The 23,950-nt window shown below is 44.3% G+C and overlaps 1 pseudogene; it reads right to left on the bottom strand.

Annotated features, from left to right (window-relative positions):
• Nucleotides 1-1,074: 1,074 nt before the first annotated feature.
• Nucleotides 1,075-1,685, bottom strand: LOC105476498 (large ribosomal subunit protein eL15-like; annotated as a pseudogene).
• Nucleotides 1,686-23,950: the final 22,265 nt, after the last annotated feature.

Consider the following 23,950-nt stretch of genomic DNA (forward strand, 5'->3'; position numbering starts at 1 on the left):
GGGACAAAAACATGCCCTAGATTGCCCAATACTATTCACTTTCTTGAATTCATGATTGAGTCTAGAGAAATTAATACATGTCTACAAGGCACTATAATATGAGATAGGAGATGATAAGTGTTGAAAGAAAGGCACAGACATGTGGCTATAGGAGTTAGAGGAAAGAGGCATAAATTCCAACTGAGCATTTTAGGGAAGTCTTCATGGAAGAAGAGGCATGCAAGGCAGATCTTGAAAGATGGTTAAGATTTTGCCATGAGTCGATAAGAAGAAAGTGCATTTCTGATAAAAGGAGCAACCTGAGAAGAGACGCAGGATGCAATATGGTGTCATTTCAAGCTAAAAACACAGGTTCTGGAGTCACACAAAGTTGGGACCAAACTTTGGCTCTGTCACATTCTAATCACAAAATTGGGGATAATTTAATTTACACTTCAGAACCTCTGCTCCTCATTTGTACAACAGTTATAACTATCATTTATATTATGGGATTATTGTGAGGATTTTTTCCTATTAAACTTGATTTGTTGATTACAATGAAATTGACTTACCTCTGAGTTTTATACTTTCATGCGTTTTTGTTTCACTAATTAGCATCCTTTTTTATTCAGCTTGGAGCATTCTATTTAGCATTTCTTGTAAGGCAGGTCTAATGGTGATGAACTCCCACAGCTTTTGTTTGTCTGAAAAAGTCCTTATCTCTCCTTCATTTCTAAATGACTACCTTGCCAGGTATAGTTGGCAGTTGTTGTTGTTTTCCTTTAGTACTTTTTTTTCTTTTCCTCTTTTAAAGAATTTATTTTAAACCTATTATACCACACAATATGTTTTAAACAGTGACATATAACTTCCTAATAAGATAGAGCAAAGACAAAAAAAGTTTATCTTATTAGAAACAAGATACACCATCACTTATAGTCATTGTCAAACATTACTGCACTTTAACTTTCATAATCTGACAAAGCATTCATGAAACAATCTGAAGACTAGTTTTAACACACAAATAACACCTATAGACAGACACGACTGTCTTAAGTTGTTTATTATGTAGGAATTTTACAAACTTTACTTGCATTATTGGTAACAACAGAGCTGGAAAGTAGTGTGCCTTCTCCAAGTTGCTGGGCAAGAACCACCAATAGTGTGATGGAATTTATGGCCCTTTCCAAAGTCATGGCTCTTGTAGCCTGTAGATGTCAGCCCATACATCTCCCTGTGCTTGTGAACTGGTTTGTGATTCACTGGGTGTCAGGATTTCTTTTGATAGCTTTATGGAATGGATCAATTAGGATAACCTCAAAAAATTTTTACGTGGAATCTTCACCAACCCAGTTAGAATTCAGGACTCTTAAAGCTCCACAGTGGTGTCCAGCTTACTCCTCCGCAGTGGGCTGAAGGCTTCAAGGAGACTAGCTGGTTAACATCATGATGGACAGGCTTGTCATAAGTTGCACCCTTAGGAACTAGGCAGTTTTGACCACCATGGCACACACAAATCCTGAATATAATGTAACCTTGCTTGGCCTTGTAGCCCAGTTGGCATGCTTTATCAGGCCAGGTGGGGTCAGGATCCCTGTGCAGAGCAAGAGCTGCCAGTACTGCCAGCAGCAGACCTTCAGAAGAAAGTGCAAGATATCAGACTGCTTCTTCTTCATTAGCTCCTGGATGTATTTGTATGCACTCATCTTGGTTCACCTGATGACACCAGACAGAAAGGCTCCTTTAGTACTTTGAATATATCATCCCACTTTCTCCTGGTCTGCAAGGTTTCTACTCAGAAATTGACAGGTAGTCTTATGAGGGTTCCCTTGTATATAATTTTTGCTCTCCTCTTGTTCCTTTCAAAATTCTCTTCGTTGTTGACTTTTGAGAGTTTGGTTATGTGACTTAGTGAAAATCTATTTACGTATTTATTTATTTGCTGCCTGGTCAGTAGGTTTATTGTATTTATCTGAAAAATCCTCATAGAAAATTACTTGACTTAGCTCTCAGCAGCCCACTCCTAGGCTCTGAGGAAACCTGCCTTCTTTTGAGGTCCCTGATTTTTCTTCTGGGCAAGAGATATTTTGGGATGGTTCCACCTCTTCTTTTTAACCTATTTCTTGGGCTTCTTCTCATAAACTGCGTTCTCTCATATAGCAGCATGAGCTTTCTTATACAACTCCTCCATCAGGTCTGGGGTTATGCTGTTCTTTATGTATTGAGAGAACTGTTTCTTGTAAGCAGCTTTGTCATCTTTCATTAGGTAACGCATGTAATCTGCAACATTCTAACCAGTGATATGCTTCTGATGTATGTCAGCATTAAATTCCTTGCTTTCAGAATCATAACTAGGGAATCATTTGGTACTGTGAGGGATAGACAAGCCTCACACGAATACTCATCATGCATACATTGGTTTACATGATGGTGTCCTAAAATTTCTGTAGGCTTTCTTTACTCTTTTTCTTTCTTTTTTTTTTTTTTTTCCGTTTTTCCTCTGGGCAATTTCAAATGACTTGTCTTTGAGCTCAGTGATTCTTTCTTCTGTTTGATCAAATCTGCTGTTGAAGCTCTCTATAAAATTTTTTAGATTGGTCATTGGATTCTATAGCTCCAGAATTTGTCTTTGGTCCTTTTTCATGGTTTGTACCCTTTGTTGAACCTCTCATTTAGTTTGTATATTGTTTTCCTGATTTTTGTTTCTGTATTCTCTTGTAGCTCATGGGGCTTCTTTAAGACTGTTATTTTGAATACTTTGTCAGGAAGTCTGTAAATCTTAATTCTTTAGAGTCAGTTACTGGTGCTTTATTTTTCTTTGGTGGTGTCATGTTTACCTGATTGTTCGTGATATTTGTGGCTATGCATTGGTGTTTGCATATTTGAGAATGTAGGTACTTATTCCAGTCTTTAGAAACTGGTGTCATCAGGGAAAGACCTTTACAAGTCAGCTCATCCAGAGATTATAGGCAAGCCATCTGACATGATTTGTAGGTGGGCTTACTGCTAGGGGCTTAAGCAGGCTGGTCTGATGCCTGAGTGAGCAGATGGGCAGGTCTGGAGCCTGAATCCATGGCAATGAGCCTGGAACTTAGATCCACTGGGGCAGTCCTAGAGTTTGGGTCTGCTAGGGCGTGGGCCTGTAGCCTGCGCCATTGGCCTGGGACCTGGGTCCATGAAGGTGAGCCTAACATCTGTATTCACAGGAGCCAATTTGAAGCCTAGGTCCACAGGGGCTGATGTGATGCTGGGGCAGGCTTTAAACCTGAGTCTGCCAGGGTTGACCAGGAGCTGGGATGGACCTGAACCCTGAGTCTGTGGGGATAAGTCTGAAGCCTGAATCTGTGAATGCCAGCCTGATCCTGGGACACAGTGGGCTTGAGTCAGTGGGGGCCAGCCTGGACCTGAGCAGGTCCTAGAAAGTAGGCCGGTGGGCCCTGACCTGGAGTACTGGTCTGTGGGGGCTGACCTGGTGCTGGGGATGTAAACCTTGGGCCACTAGGGTCAGCCTGACAGTGGGGCAGGCCTGAAGTTTGAGGCAGATCTGGAGCCTGAGTCTTTGGAGGCTGGCCTAGCACTAGGGTAAACCTGAAGGCTGAGTCTATAGGAGTTGGTCCACAGCCTGGGGCTGCTGGGGCTGGCCTGGCATAAAAGTAGGCCAAGAGGCTTGGTCTGTGGTGCTGGCCCGTAATCTAGAGCCATGGGAACCTGTCAGATGATTGGTTTGACTGGGGTGGGCCCAGTGTTGGGATCTGAGCCAAAATCCTGTGCTTGCTTCACTCTCCTCCTCCAAGCAGAGAGCACCTCTCTGTGCTGCCTGAAGTTGGAGGTGGAGTTGATGCAGGTAATGTTAAATTTTCCTTCCTGCCCTCTCAAGTGTGTCTTTTAAAAATCTCTGTGCTGCACCCAGGTGCTGCAATCTCTTACCTACTTTCCTTAGCTCTGTGAAGGTATTATGCATGTATAGCTATTCAAACGGATGTTTCTGTGAGAGGATGAGCACCAGAAAGTCCTATTCCACCATCTTGCTGATGTCATTCCTGTTGCAAGTATTTAATGAAGTAATGTATATAACTGTGTTTGGCTCAAAGTAAGCAATCAATACGTGTTAGCTGTTATTCTATCATGATGATAGTAACAGGGAGGGGAGATTAGGTCAGGATTTGTCATGGAAGGGAGAATGCATATAATTCAGAACCAAATAGAGAGAGTGAAGGTGGACCAGAGAGTCTCTTAGGGCTTAGGGCTGGGGTAAGAAACTTGAACTTTATTGAGTTGGTGATAGGGAGCCACTGAGGATTTATGCATGGGATTGAGGAGTTGGGCTGTGTTGACTAAGATTAATCAGCAGCCATATTAAAGGTGCTTTAGAGTAATGAGGGACTAAAAGCATGAAGACTATTTATAAAATTATCATAAGACTTCTTCCTTTGCCCATTGGCTGATGAAAAAAATAAAGAAAAAATTATAAGACCTCAGATGAGAGGCAATGAAGGTCTGAACTGGTGTAGGGGTTAGTAAGAAGGGAGAGGAAATCTTAAACATGTGGGAAGTTGTTACAGTGAAATAAGGGGAGCTATCAAAGATAGCTAAGTTTGCAATTATGATTACTAGAATGAGAATTCATAAACATTAACAATGTAGTAGCACATATTAAGAAGACTAGAGGAGAAGTGGGTCAAAAGGAGTTACAGGAGTCAGGAAATAGAGCAAAATGGTGGTTTCAGAGACTGTCAATTGTCCCAATATTCATTCCCTTCTATGTTGTAGAGTTGGCCACCCAGCTAGAGACTTTATTTTTCAGGCTCCCTTGTAACTAGGTATTGCTATGTGATTAAGTTTTCATCAATGAGATGTGAACAGAGTGATGTGTACCACTTCTAGGTTGTTTCCACTAAAACAAAAAGCAGGGGTGGGGGTGGCTACTTGTTTTTCATTCTTCTTTCCAGTTCCTGAAGGTCTGTACAGGAAAGTGGCATTCAGGTTTCAGATTCCACCACGTGGGCAAAGGCAACATCCAAGGCGGTAGTATTGGACTAGCATGGACCCCAGCAGAGCTATTCCCACTCCCATAGCCCTCAGACCTCTACCAGCTCACATTTTCACACACAAGAGAAATAAACCTTGTGTATTGTTTAGTCCATGTTATTTCAGCTTATGTTAAAGCAGCTGAAACAGTACACTAACTAATAGAGAGATGATGCGTTTATGGCATAGAAGAATGTGAAGGTGGCCAGGAGAGAGTTTGGATAGAGGTACTATAGCCATAGAGATAGGCTGAGGTAGAGACGTCCGTCTAAGAGTCCTCTGGATGATAATGATGATTGAAACCATCTAATGAATGAGATTGCTAAGGGAAACACTGGTGAGAAAGCAGAAGGATTGCTAAGGGAAACGGTGAAAAAGGACCACAGAGAACGCTGACAGTACATATGGTAGGTGGAGGGAAGAAGAAAAGGAACAGAGATTGAGATGGAAATAGAGACAGATATGGAAAGGCAGTGAGTTATGAAGGAAGACAAGAAAGCAGAGACTAATGAATGGCAGGGGAAGCAGGGGGAGTTTTTCTCCATGAGAAAGATTGGCCAACAATGTCAAATTCTGCAGAGAGATCACAGAGGATCAGGACTGAGAAAAGGTCATAGAGTTTGGGGGATTTGAGTTTACTTCCAGCAGGAGGTGATCTAGAACAAGTCCAATTATGTTCAAAATAATCTGCTTTGAAAGACAGGACATTTGATTGTAAAATTGAGAGATCAACCTAAAACTAATGTTTTAAAAGTAGAGGGCAAATAATATATGTGTCTATCTTCCCCTCATGCAGTAGAACTGAATCCTGCCTTCCTTTCTACTCCCCACCCAATATGAGTTGGAGTTAGTGACTGGCTTCCACAGGAAAGAACACGGAAAGGGCAAAAAAATAGTGACTTTACAGATTAGAAACTTGACAAACACTATCTACTTCAACCAAGTGATGAAGGTCAACAGCAGCAGTCATAAGTCACATGGATATAATGCACCCCCGAGATGATGTGATGAGAAGGGCAATTCAGCTCGGTGGTAGGCTTTCTCCAAACCCATAACCCCAGTTTTAACAGGAGAAAAACATCAGACATACTCAAATTGAAGGACATTCCACAACATAACTGACCAGTACCCTTCAAAACTGCCAAGGTCATGAAAAACAAGGAAAGATGGAGAACCTGTCACAGACCAGCGACTAAGGAGACGTGATGACTAGGTGCCACGGGGCACCCTAGATGGGATCCTAAAACAGAAAAAAAATGATCAATAATGGAAAAACTGGCACAACTCAAATTAAATCTGGAGTGTAGTTAACAGTATTGTGCCAGTGTTAATCTTTTAGTTTTGACAAATATATCATGGGTATGGAAGGTGTTAACAAAGAGCAAACTGGATGAAAGATATACTCTCTCTACTTACTATCTTTATAACTTTTATGGAAATCTAAAATTATTGCAAGATGAAAAGTGTATTTTTTAAAAAGTATAAGGTAAGGGCAGAGCTTTGTGATAGTTACTTCTAGGAATAAGCAAGGTGGAAACAGAAAATATCTGGTCCCCCAGTTCCCCACCCTTCCCCTCCTCCTTCTCCCTAAGAAAAGTTTTTCCATTAGTCCATTATTACGGTACAATGGAATGTTCAATTTCACATTGCGTGTGACATTCCATGCCAACTAGAATAGTTAATGCAACTTTACATTTATGACTCTGCTTGGATGTGAATTATTGTGTTTATGAAAATCTCCATATTAATGTCTGATTGTAAATCATTCTGCCGGCTCCTTTTATTAATAGCTCAATTCCCACTACTCACCGCTGCAAGCCATTCAAATTACCGCAACTGTACAGGAAAAGGGCTGCTTCGCATTTGTTTACCGTCTACATCCAACCATCCTGGGCTTTGCTCTAAAGCCCCATCCTCTGAACTGCTCAAGCCAGTTGTTTTTGACTGGGTTTCTTTGTTGGTGAGTTTGAGCAGCTTCTCTGAGAAGTGGCATTTCTTACTCTATGTCCCCACATTTTCTACTCTTCAGAAATATCCACTGGGAAGTGGCTTTGGCATGGATTCTGGAGTCAGACAGATTTGGGTTCAAATCCGTGATCTTAGTGAGTCATTTAATCTCTCTGAGCCCCAGTTTTCTCATCTACTGTGGGAATCATAACACATATCTTGTAGAGCAGTTATGAAAATTAAAAATGATGATGTATGTAAAGTTGTTAGTACAGTTCCTGGCACATAGAAAGTGTTCAAGGGTCCTTTTGTTATGGTAATCATACCAACAATAATGCTAACAACATTAATAGTGGATATAGTAGAAAGGATTGGAGGCTGGCAGCTGGAAGGCCTGCGTTCTGGTTCCAGTTTGGCTACATACTAGAAAGATGATCTTTGGAAAGTCGCTTCAAATCTCCGGTCTTCTCTTAATTGTCCCATCTGTAAAACAGGGAAGCAGCCTCTCTTAGAGCCTTCCAGGGCTCCAGAATGGGGAGTCCCACCTGAGAGGCGTGTCCACCTTTATTCCTGCTTCGAAACCCCTTCCCTGATCCCCAACCCCACTGCCAGTACTTTTTCTTTGGGTCAGACAGGGCCTCATTGGAGGTGACAGAGTCTTCAGGAAGGGGCCAGCCATGGCTTTCTCGTGCTTTCTCACAGAACAGCTCAAATCAGACCCCACACTCCAGCCCCCTTACTGGCAGAAGGGGAAATATGAAATCTCAGCAGCCTAGGAGGTTTTTTATGCTTCTCTAAATCATTAAAGTGGCCAATATTTTCCTTTGCTGCACTTCTCTCACCTCACAATATTTTTTTTTCCTGCAGTGAAATCCATTCCCCCAGCCTGGAAATGTGGGCACTTTATAGAAAATCTTTAGCTTGTACCAGCACAAATGGATGGGTCTTATTTCCTGTCTGCAGTTCATGGTGTTGCAAAGGCATTGCCAAAAACTACTGACTGAGACATAAAAGCAAAAAATGGATGGAAATGAATGTGGGCACGTTCACATGTACATTTACAAACATGATCAAGTCCATACTTAAGGAAAAAGATTCCACAAAGTGACCTCCTAATTCATAGCCCATGCTCAGGACCTCTTCTTCATGGGAGAAAGAAAAGGAGGGTATTATCAGGCAATGTGATTTGATAAGCCAGAGAAGGCCTTAAACCCCTAGTATGTCCTCATGATCTTTGTACTCTGATGTTGGATATGGCATTACTGGAGATCTATCCACTGTGTAATGTTAAACATACAAAGAGAAAAACATGTTGAACTCTCTGGGATTCTCTCTTAATCATATGATACTTCCTAATAATGTTTGTACTTTATGGTTTTAAAATGACTTGATATTTTGGTATATATAATGTCACAGACAATCTTCACAGCAAGTTTGTGAGTGAACACCCATTGTACAGATGATGAAACTGAAGTCTACAGGGATAGGGTGACTTACTAAACATCACACAAGTAGGGAGTAGGACAGCTGGGCTCAAGCACAGTCTCTTAAATCTGGTCTCAACGTTCTTTCCACTCTATCCCATTGCCTCCTGGGAGTATCCTGAAATAGACAGACAATTAACCTCATGAGTGAGTCTTTTTTCTGATCAGAGGGCTCCTGGTCTGTGTGGGAAAAAAAAGCAATGGAGCCTGAGCAGCAGGGAAGAGGGGGCATTGACAGAGAGGTAGGTGCACAGCCCTTTGTAGGGGTACAAATGTCGCTCACTTCATTTACACCCACCCTGTCTGCAGAGTCCAACGGAATAGTCAGGAGTCCCTGAGTTTGGGCGTTCTGCTACGTCAAATCCACCTGCCGCATTTATTTACTCCCTGTGTGACCTATTTGTGCCCCATTTCTTTGTCTTTGGAAATGGAATGATTATATTAATCCCACTGGGTACTGTGAAGATCACTGAGGTATAATAGATGATGCAAAGAAGGCACTTCCTCCCTTCCTTCCTCTCCCTCCCTCCCTCTTTCCTTCTTTCATTCCCTCCTTGCTTCCGTCCTTCTTTCCCTCCTTTCTTTCCCCCTTCCCTTCCTCCTTCCTCTCTCCCTACTGCCTTCCTTCCCTCTTTCTTGCTTCCTTCCTTCTTTCCCTCCTTCCTTCTGTCTCTCCTTCCCTCCTTCTTTCTTTCCCTCCTTCCCTCCTTTCTTCCCTCTTTTCCTTCTATCATGCCTTTCCTCTGTTCTCTTTGCACTATTTGGTAGCTTGGAACCCAAATAACCTGCATCACCTCATTTGAGGAGCCGAAATTGTCCGATGTCCCTCTCCTCCCTGGGCGGCATGCACCAGTCTTGTCCTCCGGGTGGTGTAGTCCATGGGGCCACAGCTCTCACAAGCAGAAGACTGTAGGCCAGGCCCATGTATGGGCATTCAGCACTGGTCACATGAATTCAACTTGAGGGACTTCCTGGACATCCTCTCATCTGCAACAGACCAAACAACCTCCCCGGGCCTTGCCTGCTGTGGGTGAGGCCTCCTTCCCGGACTCAGGCCTGCAGGCTCTGCCCAAGCACTGCCCCCTTGCTTCCTTCATGGTAAGTAAACTCCCCAGAACAGCAATCCTAGTGCCTGGTACCAAAGAACCCCCAAAACAGAGGCGTGCTTGGAGCAGCTGCTTTGAGGGTCGACGCAGTTCTTTCGGTGGCGGGGCCGGGCAGCTGAGGCCTGGCACCATGATGCCTTGCTCAGTGCTGGGTGCTGCCTTGGCCCTTCCCCTGGCCCAGAGCTTAGATTTTCCCCACCCTCTTCCTGACTTCCCACTTCCATCCCACTCTCAGTGCCACCTCCAGCCCATCACATCCCCCTTCCCTGGACGGCACGGACTCTCCAGAGGTGTGCGGACAGTGGCTGTTTTCTTTTTGTTCCTCCTTAGATGTTCTGTTTGTTGAGCGAATTGTTTTCTTCCTGGCTCCGAGCTGGCGGCTGACACGGCTCACCCGCGCTAATTAGCTAAGCCAGCTGGTGCGTTGGTAAGGTTTTTCTGTGCTCCTCGGTGTGTGTTTCTTTTTTAAAACATGATCAATACCCTCTCCGGCTGGGCTCCCTCACACACTCCCTATTGTTCTCCTGTTTGCATTGTGCCCGAGTCCTGGTGAAGGACTCGGGCAGCCTCAGAAAACACGCTTTTCCCGAGGCTGGCGTTCAGCCTGGAGCCGGGGAGAGACCGCGCAGCAGATGTGGCTCGACCCCCTGCTCCGCGCCTGCAGCTTGCAGTGATTTTCCGTAGCTGTGGACAGTGCCTGAGGAAGCCCACATGGATGCCAGACAGTCGGGTAAAGATGAGAAATTGCTGTGTGGCTCCAGGGCAAATTGTCTTCCCTCTCTGAGCCTCTGCTGCTTTCTTTGTAAAAGAAGTCAGTTCCCAGTTCCGGTGTGAGTCCCTTACATACTATGATTCTCAAAGGTTTCAAAGTGCATCTGGAGATGGGGGCCCTCCCTGTGAGTAGGGGTACAAGGTCACAAACAGGACCTTGTTCACTCCTGCTGCAGTCCTGGAGTTAAAACAATATAGACCTTTGCCAGGTGAGCTCCGGAAGAGGCCACAACCAGACACCAGCGGGCTGGAGGCCCGACCCACTCCTCCAGCTGGTGCTACCCTCCCCTACAGTTCTCGGGAGTCTTTCTGCTTATTTTGTGCAAGAGACATAAGAAGATTCTCTGAAACTCTCCCCTCCCCACTGTCATTCAGCTGTAGTGACTGGGAGCCCATGATGTGCACTGCAGAGAAGACAGCTCCAACACATTTTTGATATGTATGTATGTATTTTGTATATATAGAGTTGACCATTGAACAATACGGAGGTTGGGACATCAACCCCATATGCCATCAAAAATCCACATATAACTTTTAACTCTCCCGGAACTTAACTATGAAGAGCCTATTCTTGATTGAATGCCTCCCCAATAACATAGTCAGCACATGTTTTGTGTGTGTATTATATACTGTATTCTAACAGTAAAGTAAACTAAAGAAAGAATGCTATTAAGAAAATCATAATGGGCTGGGCGCAGTGGCTCACGCCTGTAATCCCAGCAGTTTGGGAGGCCGAGGCGGGCGGATCACGAGGTCAGGAGATCGAGACCATCCTGGCTAACACGGTGAAACCCCGTCTCTACTAAAAATACAAAAAATTAGCCGGGTGTGGTGGCGGGCGCCTGTAGTCCCAGCTACTCTGGAGGCTGAGGCAGGAGAATGTCGTGAACCCGGGAGGAGGAGCTTACAGTGAGCCAAGATCATGCCACTGCACTCCAGCCTGGGTGACAGAGTGAGACTCCGTCTCAAAAAAAAAAAAAAAAAAAAAAAAAAAAAAGAAAAAGAAAAAGAAAAAGAAAAGAAAATCATAATGAAGAGAAAATGCAAATGTATTTACTATTCGTTAAGCATAAAGGTTTTCATCTTCAGTGTCTTCATGTTGAGTAGGCTGAGGAGGAAGAGGAGACGTTTGTCTTGCTCTCTCAGGGTAGCTGAGACAGAAGAAAATCCATGTATAAGTAGACCCACACAGCTCACATGCAAGCACTTATTGTTCAAGGGTCAACTCTGTGTGTGTGTGTGTGTGTGTGTATGTGTGTGTGTGTGTGTGTGTGTGTAAATATAAATTTTTTTGGTAAACAGATACTAGTTCAAATATGATTTTATTCAAAACTCATTCTGGGGTTTAGAATTTTCCTGCTGCCTTCTTTGGATTAATAGTGTCTTTTGAAAATCTCTGACATACCAAGGGCTGGAGAGATTTTCTGGTTCCTCCCTAAGCTAATGAAAAATTTCTTTTCTATTTTCAAAAAGAAAAAAGGTGATAATAACAACTCATCTTTATTGATAACTTCATATGTGCTAGACTTTGTGCCAAACATGTAACGTAGACTATTTTAGTAATCCTTGTGATATGTGTATGTTATCCTCATTTTGCACAAGCTCAGAGAGGTTAAGGAACCTGTCTAAGACCACACAGGTAGCAAGGAGGGAAGCACAGAAGCAGGTCCTGGCCATTCTCTTCATAGCTTCAGAGAACCTTCTCTCCTGTACCTTCTCCTTGGTCCCCAATTTTAATGTTTGGCAACATTGACTGCCAAGACATCCATCACATCTGGTAATGACATGGAAGAGTGGAGACAGGACACTGGCCTCAAGGCCAAGTCCACGTATCCAGCCTTGATTCTATGACCTGCCAAAACAAACAAACAAGCAAACAAAAAACAGAAAAAGAAAAAAAAAAAAAAAAAGCTTTCCAAGCCTCTTTTATCCCCTTCACAAAATTACTATAAAAATTAAGAAGATAATATTCATGAAAATACTCTGAAAATTATAAAGCACTCTAGGAATATTTAGTATCATGTTTTGTTTTGACACTGGCGAAGACAGAGACCAGAGTTACCTCTATGCGTGGAGTAAGTTCCCTCATCCCTTAGCAATGCCTGCATCTCCTCCATCAGCTCTGACGCTATAACGGAGGTGTGAGTGTTAAGCTTCCCCTGGCACCGATCTCTGCAGTCATCTCCAACTCCTTTCCTCCGGAGGCTCCCTCTGGACTTAGAGGAGGCCGGAATAGCTGAGTCAGCTGCATTTCCTTCTGTCTCGGGGCTCCCTTAAACCTGTTACTGAAATTGGCTCCGTGGTACCTGCAGGTTTGCTTGCCATCCAGCAAGTCCCCTGGGGTGGCCCCATTAATCACATTTGCTCTCTCTCCCCTCTCCGGCTGGTTCTGAGGAGAGCAGGTAGGTGTGTGGAGCCTGTGTGTGTGTAGGTGTGCGTATGAATTCGTTTGTCCCCTGGGAGCAGCTGGAGACTAAGTTCCCCTGCAATAAAAGTGAGTTAGTTGCTTCTTTCCTAATAACCATAATCCATTCCACTTCTTCCAAGGAAATGACAGGCCCCCGGGTGATGCATCCCCATGACTGGGAGAAATCGGCTATTTTAGTCCTCTTCGAACACGGAGCAAGTTCTTGGAGCTGTCCTGCGGCAGCCTGCCAGGCCCTTCTGCTATTAAGAACACCCTCTTCTAGTTTGTTTCCTGGTTCCTGGGCTCCCCACAACGATGGGTTTCAGAGCTCAGAAGACACCCTGCACTGCTCTGCCTACAAGCTGGGCCATTCTTGGAGGTGGGATATATCAGAGCCTTTCAAATGTCTCCACCTGGCAAAGTTCCCTCTGGCGGAGGAGCCTGAGAGTGTCCTCCAGGGAGGCTGGGGGCAGCGCCCAAAGCAGCCCCACCACAGCACATCTCTTTGAAGTCTTACATTTTATCTCAGGAATTCACATGAATTCTGCATTCTATTCCATAATGCATATGTTTGTTTTAATATAAAAGTGTTTTAACCCCAAATCTTCAAGTAAAATAGATGCCTCAGGAAGATATAACTTGTTTATTCTATAACTTTAAACTGCCTAGTTTGCCACTGCATGCCCCCAGGTGTACAAGTACTCTAGTTAGAGAAGCAGTTGCAATAAGAACAACCACCAAAAAAGTGTAAGTCTTCACAACTTCCCCTTCCCAGTCTCCTGGAAAAGATCTAAGTCTATCTGCTTAGTTGTCATGTCTGTTGTTCTGGACACTAGAAGAATGGGGAGAGATGAAGAATTGAGGAAGATGCAGAGGCAATACTGATCCACCGTGTCTGGAAGCTTCAAAATGCTTGTTGAATGAATATTTTTCCTTCCTGCTTTCGCTCAGTCTCATCATCGAGAATCAAATCCTAATCAGACAGTCTTTGTCTCAGTTCCTAACGCTACTCCTCCAGCGGGCTATGCAGGTTAACAGCATGGTCATCTTTATGGTTTATCTTTACCTCATTTGTACCAGCCTCAGAGAATGAAAGTTACCTTCCTTCTAAGATAAGTTGTTCTTAGCTGATATGACCCAGAGAAATTTGGGAGAAAACAACAGTTTTGTTTGTTTTGTTTGTTTTTTCATTCTAATTGTCTCAAGTGGGAAGGCCAGCTAAGAAGAAAACTGATATTGGGATTGAGTACACCAAAGAAGAGAAGTCTAGAGACTTAAGAAAACAAAAATGGGGAGAATTGATTTGGCTGAGAGGAAGCCTTTTGGTTGATTCAGGGAATTTAGTCTGGATTGGACAAGTAGATCTAGCTAGTCACTAGAGAAAGTCCCCAGAGGCCAGACCACTCTACTTAAAACAATTTAGAGGCAACTCTGCCCAGAGGTGGGGGCTTGTCCAGGTGACACGCTGCAGCCTCCTCTGTTTCCCTCGCTCTGTCTCCACTACCCAGGATAGTCCCCAAAAGGTACAACTATAGGCGAGATAAACGATCGGGCGCAAAGGCACAACCTAATATAATATTTGCAGTATTTCTCAGACAGACAAGGGAAACATCCAGCTCTGTGATTTCACTTGATACAACAAAGCCAAACCTTCATCACACAAACGTACAAGGAAGCCAAGAGCGAGAGAGCTGTAAACATCTCAGAGCAGCTCTGCAGACAGCCCCGTATGGAGACACATTTCAATGGGGGTGGCTGGGGTGGGGAGGAAAGATGAAGCTTGCCAAGTCACAGGCACTCTGATTTGCAGGGAGCATAGCATGGATATTTCAAATCATTTCCTTTTCGTTAGTACCTAATCCCCCAGCTGTTCTCTGAGCATTGGCTCAAACGCTGGGAAACAGTCAGCCTCAAATGTAAAAGCCACAGGGCTCCTTTAAATTATGTTGTCTTGCTACATTGATATGTCATGTCAACCCAAACTTGTGGTGTACAGCTTCTGGGAGAAGGCAATTTTGTCTGATGATGAATTTAAAGGAAAATGAGCCATTTTTATCAAGGTCACTTAAAATTAAAAACAGTTTCAGTCTGGTCTTATGTGAGGATTTTGATGTACTGGAGGGAGGTTATTTCCCGGCTACCGTCCCTGATCTCTCCTGCATCTCTCTGGGCTCTGGGGTCTGAAGAAACTAGGAGCTGATGGGGAAGTAGCACCCTCCTGCTTCAGGGAAGTAGAGCGGATGTCTAGCACCAGAGCCCCAGATGGAATTTTGTCCCGTTCACATTAATTGAATCCAGTGCTTTGAACTCTTACATATGCCTGTTCATATAAATTAACTCATTTAACCTCATGAAGCACGTTGTATTATCCCCATTTTTTTTTCTGATGTGGAAACTGAGGCTCAAATGGGTGAAGCAACTTGCCCAAAGATCCTATGCGAAAAAGGTACGAAACCAGGATTGGAATGAAGGCTTCCAGTGCTTGGGCTCTTTCTATTCCAACAGGAGTTCTCATTCTACATTCATGTATTCATTTACTCCTTTATTTACATGCTCAACAAACATGCATTGGGCATCTACTGCATGCCAGGCACTAGGGACACAAGGATGACTTAGACATGGTCCCTGCACTAAAAGATTGCAGAATCTAGTGGAACTCACAGTCTAGTCTTGCAATATTTATTCAACAAATATTTAACATTTAGTAGAACAAACAGCTGGCCCGATTGAGCACAGTTCTTAAGCAGCTGTTTTCATGTCCCATAGTTGTCCTCGCTATTGTTTTAGGAGTGAGTGGATGGCATCCTGTTCCCCTTACTCAACAGGCAAGGCAAACTATGGTCCATGCCCAGGAAGGCCTTGTCTCTGATTCATTAGGTCATGAGCCTTAGACACTGTATTTTTTAGAAGCTCTACAGATGCATTATGTCATTACTAGCTGAAAACCCAAGCTTTGGGGTTTCACAAACCCAAGTTTTGAGGAGGCACATTCCTTTGGGGATGTAAGTGTAATTTTGATTTCCTGATTTTCATGTTTTATTTGGGGCCTGGAAAATTAATAAAGCAGATTTTCCCCCATGTTTCATGATTTCTTGGATTATTATATTAAGCAGACTCTCAGTCCTACACTAGACATTTGTGGGCTAATGTTGCACATTTGGCAGCGGTTGAGAATCACTCCTTTGAAACTACCATTATTTAATTGGCTGAATATTCATCATAGCTCCTTCCATAGCCCACCTTCTGAAGACACCCTCTAAAGCAGTGATCCCCGACGTTTTTGGCATCGGGGGCTGGTTTGTCAGTCCAAGACAAACCAGTGGAAGACAATTTTTCCGTGGATCCAGGTGGCAGGGGGTGGTTTTGGGGTGAAACTGTTCCACCTCAGATCATCAGGCATTGGTTAGGTTCTCATGAGGAGCATGCAGCCTAGATCCCGCACATGCACAGTTCACAATGGAATTTGTGCTCCTATGAGAATCTGAGAGGAGGCAGAGCTCAGGCAGTAATACTTGCTCACCACTCATTTCCTGCTGAGCGGCCTGGTCCCTAACAGGCCACGGACTGGTACTAGTCCACGGCCCAGAGGTTGGGGATCCTGCTATAAAGGACTTCACCCTTCACCTCCCACTACTTTGGAAAATGTCACTGATGCTGCCTCCTAGCCTCCCCTAGCAGCCTTGTTCTTTCAGTGGTGCCACACCTTTGCCACAACTCTGCACCTGTTCTCTGTCCCTTGCCTCATTGTCATGCCTCTCAGGCCACTCTCACCTGGTGAACACTCACCAGTGCTGTAAGCCCTCTTTATTCAGGCCTGATTCCTCAAACCCAAGGCCAAGCTTAGCTCAGGGGGAGGTCAGAAAACTTTCTGAGACCAGGATAATAATGAAAAGAAAAAGAAAAAAAGGATAATGGTGAAAATGCTCTCTTTTTTCACCCCATGCACACATGTTTTGGTGCTTAGGATCATTTATCACAGGCCTTCTGCATTCATCTCCCCCTTCTCTTCCTCCTCTTTTTCCTTTTTAAATTCTACACATCACTTAATCCAAAACAAAATCATCTGGAAATAAAAACAGAATCTAGGAAATATAAAGTCCAATGACTTTGTTCATTGCTTTTATTTTGTAGCCAATACAAGTGAAGCCCAGAAAGGGAAAGTATTTTCCCAAAGGCACACAGCCTCCCAGTGTCAGGAGCTAGAACTGGAGCCCAGAGTGTCTGAGTTAGGACCTTGTACTTGTGTCAAGTCCTATCCTGAACACACTCCTCCAGATGGCAGAGGCTGCCAGCTCCCTCTCACACCACTCAGTCAAATACCAGGACAACTTCCGTGGTAGAACCAAGTAGCAGACAAGTTCCACAATGGGTAAGGCCTGAAGTGCAGCCAGGCAGCCAGCAGAGTGTCAGCCAGCTGGCCAGGGGGTCATTAGCATTCAGGAAATATGACAAGCCTCTGCTCCCTGTCTACCGCCATGCAGCATGCGTCGCATGACACGACAGGAGTGGCCCTGGTTGAAGAAAGGAATCAAAGGCAGGGCCATCCCCGCAGCTGCAGGTTAATAGTGGACGAATTACACACTTGGAAAACAGTTTTCCCCTCGATGCATTATCTGGACCGTTTCAAAGTGCTTTGTCTGGGCTAAGCTGGCTGTGGGTGATGTTTGTAGGCCGGGGGCTTGCAGAAAAGATGCATTTTCTGACAGGGAGAAGGTCACCTGGGCAGAGGCCATTACAATGTGCTGCGGTCAGGTCGGAATTTCCCAGATCCCAATCGATGTGGTCTCAGGGCATTACTCAAGCATTGGGATTAGAGCACTGGCCAAGAAAATGCTCTTCAAATTGGTCGACAAGTTACACGCCATGGGGAAGTCACTCTCTCGTTTACCCTTAGTTCCCCAATGCTTAAAGCTGGGCCCTGGGGTCGGAAGATTTCTGGAGGTCAGAATAGGGAGCCCAGCAGATGGGGGTGCTGCTGAGGGGTGGGCTGTGTGAGGGAAGCTGGGTGTAAGAGAGAGACTGAACTCCAGCTCCAGTTTGGCCCTGAACTCATTGAATAACTGAGTAGGTCACTGTGTGTCCTGGGTCTCAGTTTACTCATCTATAAGGTGGGACTAATAATACTTACTGATAGACACCTTTGGTACCTTACACACAATAGATATAAAAAGTCTGAAAACTTAAAAGTGATATTGTCTTCTGAATGCAATTCCAGGAAAAAAAAAGCCCTTCTCTATTAGTCCTTTAGATATGTATGGGTATGAACAAAATAAGTTATATTAATAGGGGTGTCCAGTATTTTGGCTTCCCTAGGCCACATTGGAAGAAGAAGAATTATCTTGGGCCACACACAAAAAATACACTAATGAGCTGTATTAAAGCTGATGAGCTAAAAAAAATATATATCTCCATGTTTTAAGAAAGTTTATGAGTTCGTATTGGGCCACATTCGAAGCCGCCCTGAGCCACATGTGGCCCACAGGCTGTGGGTTGAACAAGCTTGGGTTTTAATCAGTCCTCCCAGCAATCTCACCAAACTAGTGTGAGTAAAAATAATTCAAAGCTGAGAACTATGAGTGTCGCTTTCAGGTGATCATTCCCAGGTACTGGCCCAGTTTTGGGAAACAGTCCATCTTGCCCATCCCATCTGCTCTGAGATGTGTGTTCCAAATGCAAGCTGACCCCAAAATCTAGCCCTGATTTTGGATGGTAGTGGAGTTGGGCTAACTGACCTGTAAGATTTCTTGGTGCCAAACTGCTGCAAACCTGTGATTTTGTGGTTCAGTATTAGACCCTTGATCATACAAATGTAATGAACTGCATCTGCTCTGAGAGATTTGGAATTGACTGGCTCATTAAACACCTTACAAAACACACTTGGGAACAGAGAATGCTCTGCTTTGTCCAGGATTTCTGTCCACAGGGGATAGTGGGACACGGGTGAGATGTGCATGCACTACCAGGTCTTTACAACTGGCCCTTTGATCATCATGACCCTACCTTCCTAAGCCAGACCCTCTGAGCTCCGCCTGCCCATAAAGGTGGACAAATAAATGCTCATGATACACACAGCGCTGCTCCCTCATCTTCCCCGCTTCTTCTCAGCCAGCCCCACTTTGACCCAGTTCTCCAGTTCCCATCCAGTTTCTGTGACTCCAGTCACCCCTTCACTGACGTATCCCTTGTTTCTTGATGGCTACACCAGCCTCAGGCCCTCAGCTCTCCTTCAAGATCCCTGTCTTGGATTCATCTCACCAGCTGTGTCTCCCCAGCCTGCCTCAGTGGCAATATGAGGGGTACAGCCTCTCCTTGCCCACCACCAAGCTGTTTATCTAGGCACAAGTTATTTCTGCCATTGCTTTCTGTGGTGTTGAGGTCCTGAGAGAGGCGTGAGCATCTTGGATTCTGAATGCCATGACACCATCACATCATGAAATCTTCTGACAGGAAGAGCCTTTGGGTCTCATCGTGTTAATAGTAGGAGTCTTTCTTCTAACAAACCATCGTGCAGAACTGCAAGACATGAACTTGGTATTTTAAAAGGGGCTTCTCTGGTAGAAACAGATTCCTAAGTTCCATCCACTTACCCCAGAGCCCATGCAGGGAGCAGGGGTATCCTTAGAGACCTAGCTAAGGATAAACCATTGATCTCGTCCAACCTCTTGAAGACACACAGAGGTGAAGTGACTTTTGCTGTGTCACACAGCTGTAAGTAGTCGTGCTGAGATTAGTAGCTAAGGCATTCACCTTCTAAGTCAGTATTTTTCCCTATACTTCATCCTGATCATCATCATCTTCATCTTTATTTTCATCACAGTGTTCCTGAGCCTTTAATAAACATTGTCCACCAAACCAGCTTCCTTTTGTGGCTGTTGGTAACTTTGGACATGGTCCGTTGAGCCTACCATAGTGTCCCTTCCAGTGATTCAGAGCCCAGGAAGGAGACAAAAATGGTGTAGTTAGGAAGAAATCTGGATTGGGAGACAGAAGATCTGAACAGGGCCTCACTTTCCTTATGTGCAACGTGGGAGGAACACCATGCACTTCGAAGATTCATTTGGAGAACCCAGTAAGGTGGCATCCACTGCAGTGCTTGGCACTGTGCCACAGTGGGTGTGCCATGAAAATGCATTCCATTTGAATGGGAGACCTGCAGGGAACCAGTTTGAGGAGCCTTTGCTTTGCCTGAGTGCACCCAGTGTTTCCAGCAAAATAAACTCAGCTTCTTTCCTCTGCATTAACGTTGCCTTCTTCGGCTCCTTCTGTGGCCTTAGCTTAAAAATAAATAAACAAACATGTGACAGAGTGAGAGTTGGGGAAGGGATGTGGCAAAAGACAAAGAAAGAAAGAGAGAGGAAGATTGATTTCTAGGCAGAATTTATACCTTTTTGGCTTTTTCAAAGGTAAATGAATAGATTGTTGTTGTTTTTCAGCCTGCCGCTGAGAGTGTGCGTGCGCGCGCCTCTGTTATGTATAGACCCTTTTAAAGGCTTCTGGAAGCAATCCCTAACATTTTCTATAGGTGCAGACAGATAATTGAATGCTTTCAAAGACCACTGTGAGGCAGGGAAAGTTCAATTTTGCTGTATGCTGGTGCTTGCATTGACGGAGCGCCCCGTGTGTGTGTTTTCTCAGGAAGCTGAATTTCTTTTTTGCTTTCCTTCCCACTACTGCCCCTTCACCCCTTGTTCTCCCCCCACCTCTGATGAAGCACTTAGAGAGAGGACAAGAAACAATATATAATCGCCCCAAAGTCACACCAAATAAACACAGCGAAAGCTCCCAGCCGCTTCTCTGGCTGCAAATGAAAAGCGCTGCCTCCTGGCTCCTGGGCCTGACGGACAGGGGGCCTTTCTGCTCGGCTATTATTAGAGCCGATGTGGCAGAAGCCCAGGCAGCTCTGGGCGGTGGGGGGTTCTTGTTTTAATTTGTTGCCTGTGCAGGCAGAACAAAGCGACATAGGGAGAGAGGACGGGGGAATTTCCTCCTGCTGCTATTTCGCCACACGACAGCCATACCGTGTGTGAGTGTGCGCGTGTGTGTGTGTGCACATGCATGAACTGGAGATGTCTGTGTACAGTGCACGTATGTGTCAGGCGGGCATGAACTGGAGATGCCCATGTGCCATGCATTCGTGTGTGTGTGTACATATGTGCATGTGTATATGCGGAGGCCAAGCCCTGAGTGTGCCCATTGTGTAGAACAAGAATATGCTGCATGCAGCCAGTGCTATGTTCTTTTAGGGCATGAAGGAAAGACACACAGGGGGTTGAGATAAGGAGGTAAAGAAAGCCCACCCCTCCAGATTCATGGCAGATTCAAGTAACCTTGACCATCAATCTCTGCAAATGATATCTACTTTCGTTCTCACAACTACCCTTTCAAAAATTGTCTTTCTCATTTTATAGATGAAGAAACGGAAGCTCAAGAGATATTGAGTGAATTACCCAAAGCCTAGTTCAACCGGCTCTAATTACAGTACGATTTCTGCTATATTTGGTGTGTCCTACTGGGTTGTAGGGTAAAGAAGAAAGAATTTCTTAAGGTTTCAGATCCAAGCACTGGGGAAGGAAGATTCAGCAGGTTTACTCTTTGTGGTGGATGGGGAAGGGCAGCAGGTATAGTGCCCCTTCCGGTTTAGGGAAAGGGATGGCCCAGATGTTTCATGGCATCACTGTAATGTCTCCACTGCTGATGATACTAACGGCCACCTAAAAAGGGACATCATGCCTCCTGTGTGCCAGGCTCTGGACTAGAGCCCTAGGTACCTGTTCTCCTATCCTCATGCTGTGCATCAGAGAATGTAACTCACCTGCTCAAGGTAACCAACTTGGTTACCAGGATGTTAACTGAGGCTCCTTCCTTAAGAGATGTGACTTTGTCTTATCCAGGGGTATGGAGAGGGAAACGCTTTCCTTGTGTTAAGAGTACAGTACTCGGTGTCTTAGTTTCCTCCAGGTCCCATTGCTACCTCTCCTGGCTGGACTGAAACAGTTCTCATTCCAAGCTGCACTTCTTTGCTCTGAGAAGCACAAAGGAATGCCCAACAAATGCTCTTTTTCTGGCTTACTTCCCCTCTTGGAATGCAAGCTCCTTGAAGACAAGGCTGCATGGCCAAGGGATTTTCATTTGCTTTAATCTTTCATCCAATCTAACATTTCTAGCTACCACACATTAATTGAGCACTTAGGATATTCTACACTGTGCTAAGTACTTCATGTGCATCCTCACCTTAGACCCAGGAGGCTGGGATTATTGTTATTCCCATTTTACAGATGAGGAACTTGAGATTCAGCAGTGTTAGGCCACTTACCCACACTCAAACACACAGTGAGTATTCAAATCCTGTTGGAACCACCAAATCCATGCTGCACTTCTTGCCTTCTTCCTCATAGTGTATGCTGTTTAAGTGCATTTTCTCCTCTCCTTTCAACTTGTACCACCTCTCATCCTAATTATTGGAGGTGTTTAGTGCTATATCACCCTCCCATGGAGCCCTGGATCCCCTTGGTAGGATTTGTCAAACCTTCAATGAGGCTCTGCTATGTAATCCTGGGGACACAGAGCAGACAGTCCCTATTGTTTTGAGAATTCTAAAGGGAGTTTCCCTTGTCCACCTCTTATCACCCTAGGAGGCAGTAGGGTTTAAGAACCCAGGCTCTGAAACCAGAAAGTCTGCATTAGAATTCTAGATCTACCTCTTATTCACTATTTAACCTTGGGCAAGGTTCTTTATGACTTGGTTTTCTCATCCATAAAATGGTCATAACTATAGTATGTACAGCATGAGGTTATTATGTGAATAAAATGAGCTACATGTATAGAATGCTTAGAATTGTGTCTGTAACATAGAAAACACTGAATAAATGTTAGCTAATATTGCCTTAATATTGTTATCTTCCATAGAATCATAGATTTTAAATCTGGAAGGAATCTCACAAGTCACTTGCTTGGCTCAACATTCCATCTTTAGGCAAATAGAGGATTTGTAATCAGAAGACCTGAATTTGAATCCCAAATCTACCACTTACCTCTGGTATCTATAACTTTGAGCAACTCTTTTGACCTCTCTTGGTCTCATTTTCTTCAAATATAAGAAAAGAGTTGTAATAACAAATATCTGCCCATCTCATAGAATTGTTGTGAGGATCACATGAAGGGATGTAATGAAGATGGCAGATAGAATTTTACATTAATATTATTTGATTTGTACCTGAAGATAAATCAGACTTAAAGAGGTTAGATGGCTTACCCAAGAAGAAACTCCTCACCTACCAAGATGGTATCAGCAACTCAACAATATGCAGTCAAGTTTCCACCATCATACCCTTGAGTTTGGAATGCAGACTCAACACCTAGGAGCTGATTGAAGTAAATGAATGCTGGATCCAGGCAAGAAATTCTCAAAACAACAAGATTGAGGTATCAGGGTGCCAAATGGCAAACAGACTGAAGAAACAAAACAAGGTCAAACTATGAACAAACTCTCACCATAACAGAAGTTAATATATAGATTACATCAACCAAGTATAGGTATCTTATGGGCACAGTGTTAGGGGAAAATAATGTTTATCTGATTCTGCCTACAACTGTAGATAAGAAAGAACCACTTGCTTTCTAGGTTTCTTATAAAGGTTATTTATTGTATTGCCTCTGCTCAGTCCTGCCTTTAAGGAAACTGCCCATTCACTAGCACCTAGCATCCACTGTCCCCATGTTTAATGCAGGAGCAGCCATTTAAAATACCGGGTCTTGCTCTCCGGTCTCAGCCTACATAGGTCTAGGGACAGGCAACTGACTCAATCAGGGCCAATCAGATCTCTTTCTTGAGATATTTGAATTTTGCTCCCAGGCTGAAGCTTTAAGGCCAAGGAGCTGTTGGCAGCTTTGTTGCTCCATTTATTACCATTCCTGAGTGCCAGCGCTTGTCTTTGGACCTGGCTTTGACACCTTGTCCCCTTTGTTCCCACATAGCTCCTGTCTTCACCCAAACTGATTGCAGTGGTTCAAGCTGTCAGCCCCATGTATATCCAAGAGCATCTGATTCACAGGGCATACATGGCTTAGTTTTCAGGGAACTAAGCTGAGATAAGATAAGGGATGTTCTATGCCCTTTGCTCTTCTTGGGACAGACCTTGAATTCAGACCTCTCAAGGATGCTGAGGTTCTTGGACACAAGCCCCCTTTGCTTCTCCTCTATGACAGCTTCCTACCCCTCCTAACTCCTG

The sequence above is a fragment of the Macaca nemestrina genome, chromosome 12, assembly GCF_043159975.1.
Source record: "Macaca nemestrina isolate mMacNem1 chromosome 12, mMacNem.hap1, whole genome shotgun sequence".
NCBI classification, from domain to species: Eukaryota; Metazoa; Chordata; class Mammalia; order Primates; family Cercopithecidae; genus Macaca; species Macaca nemestrina.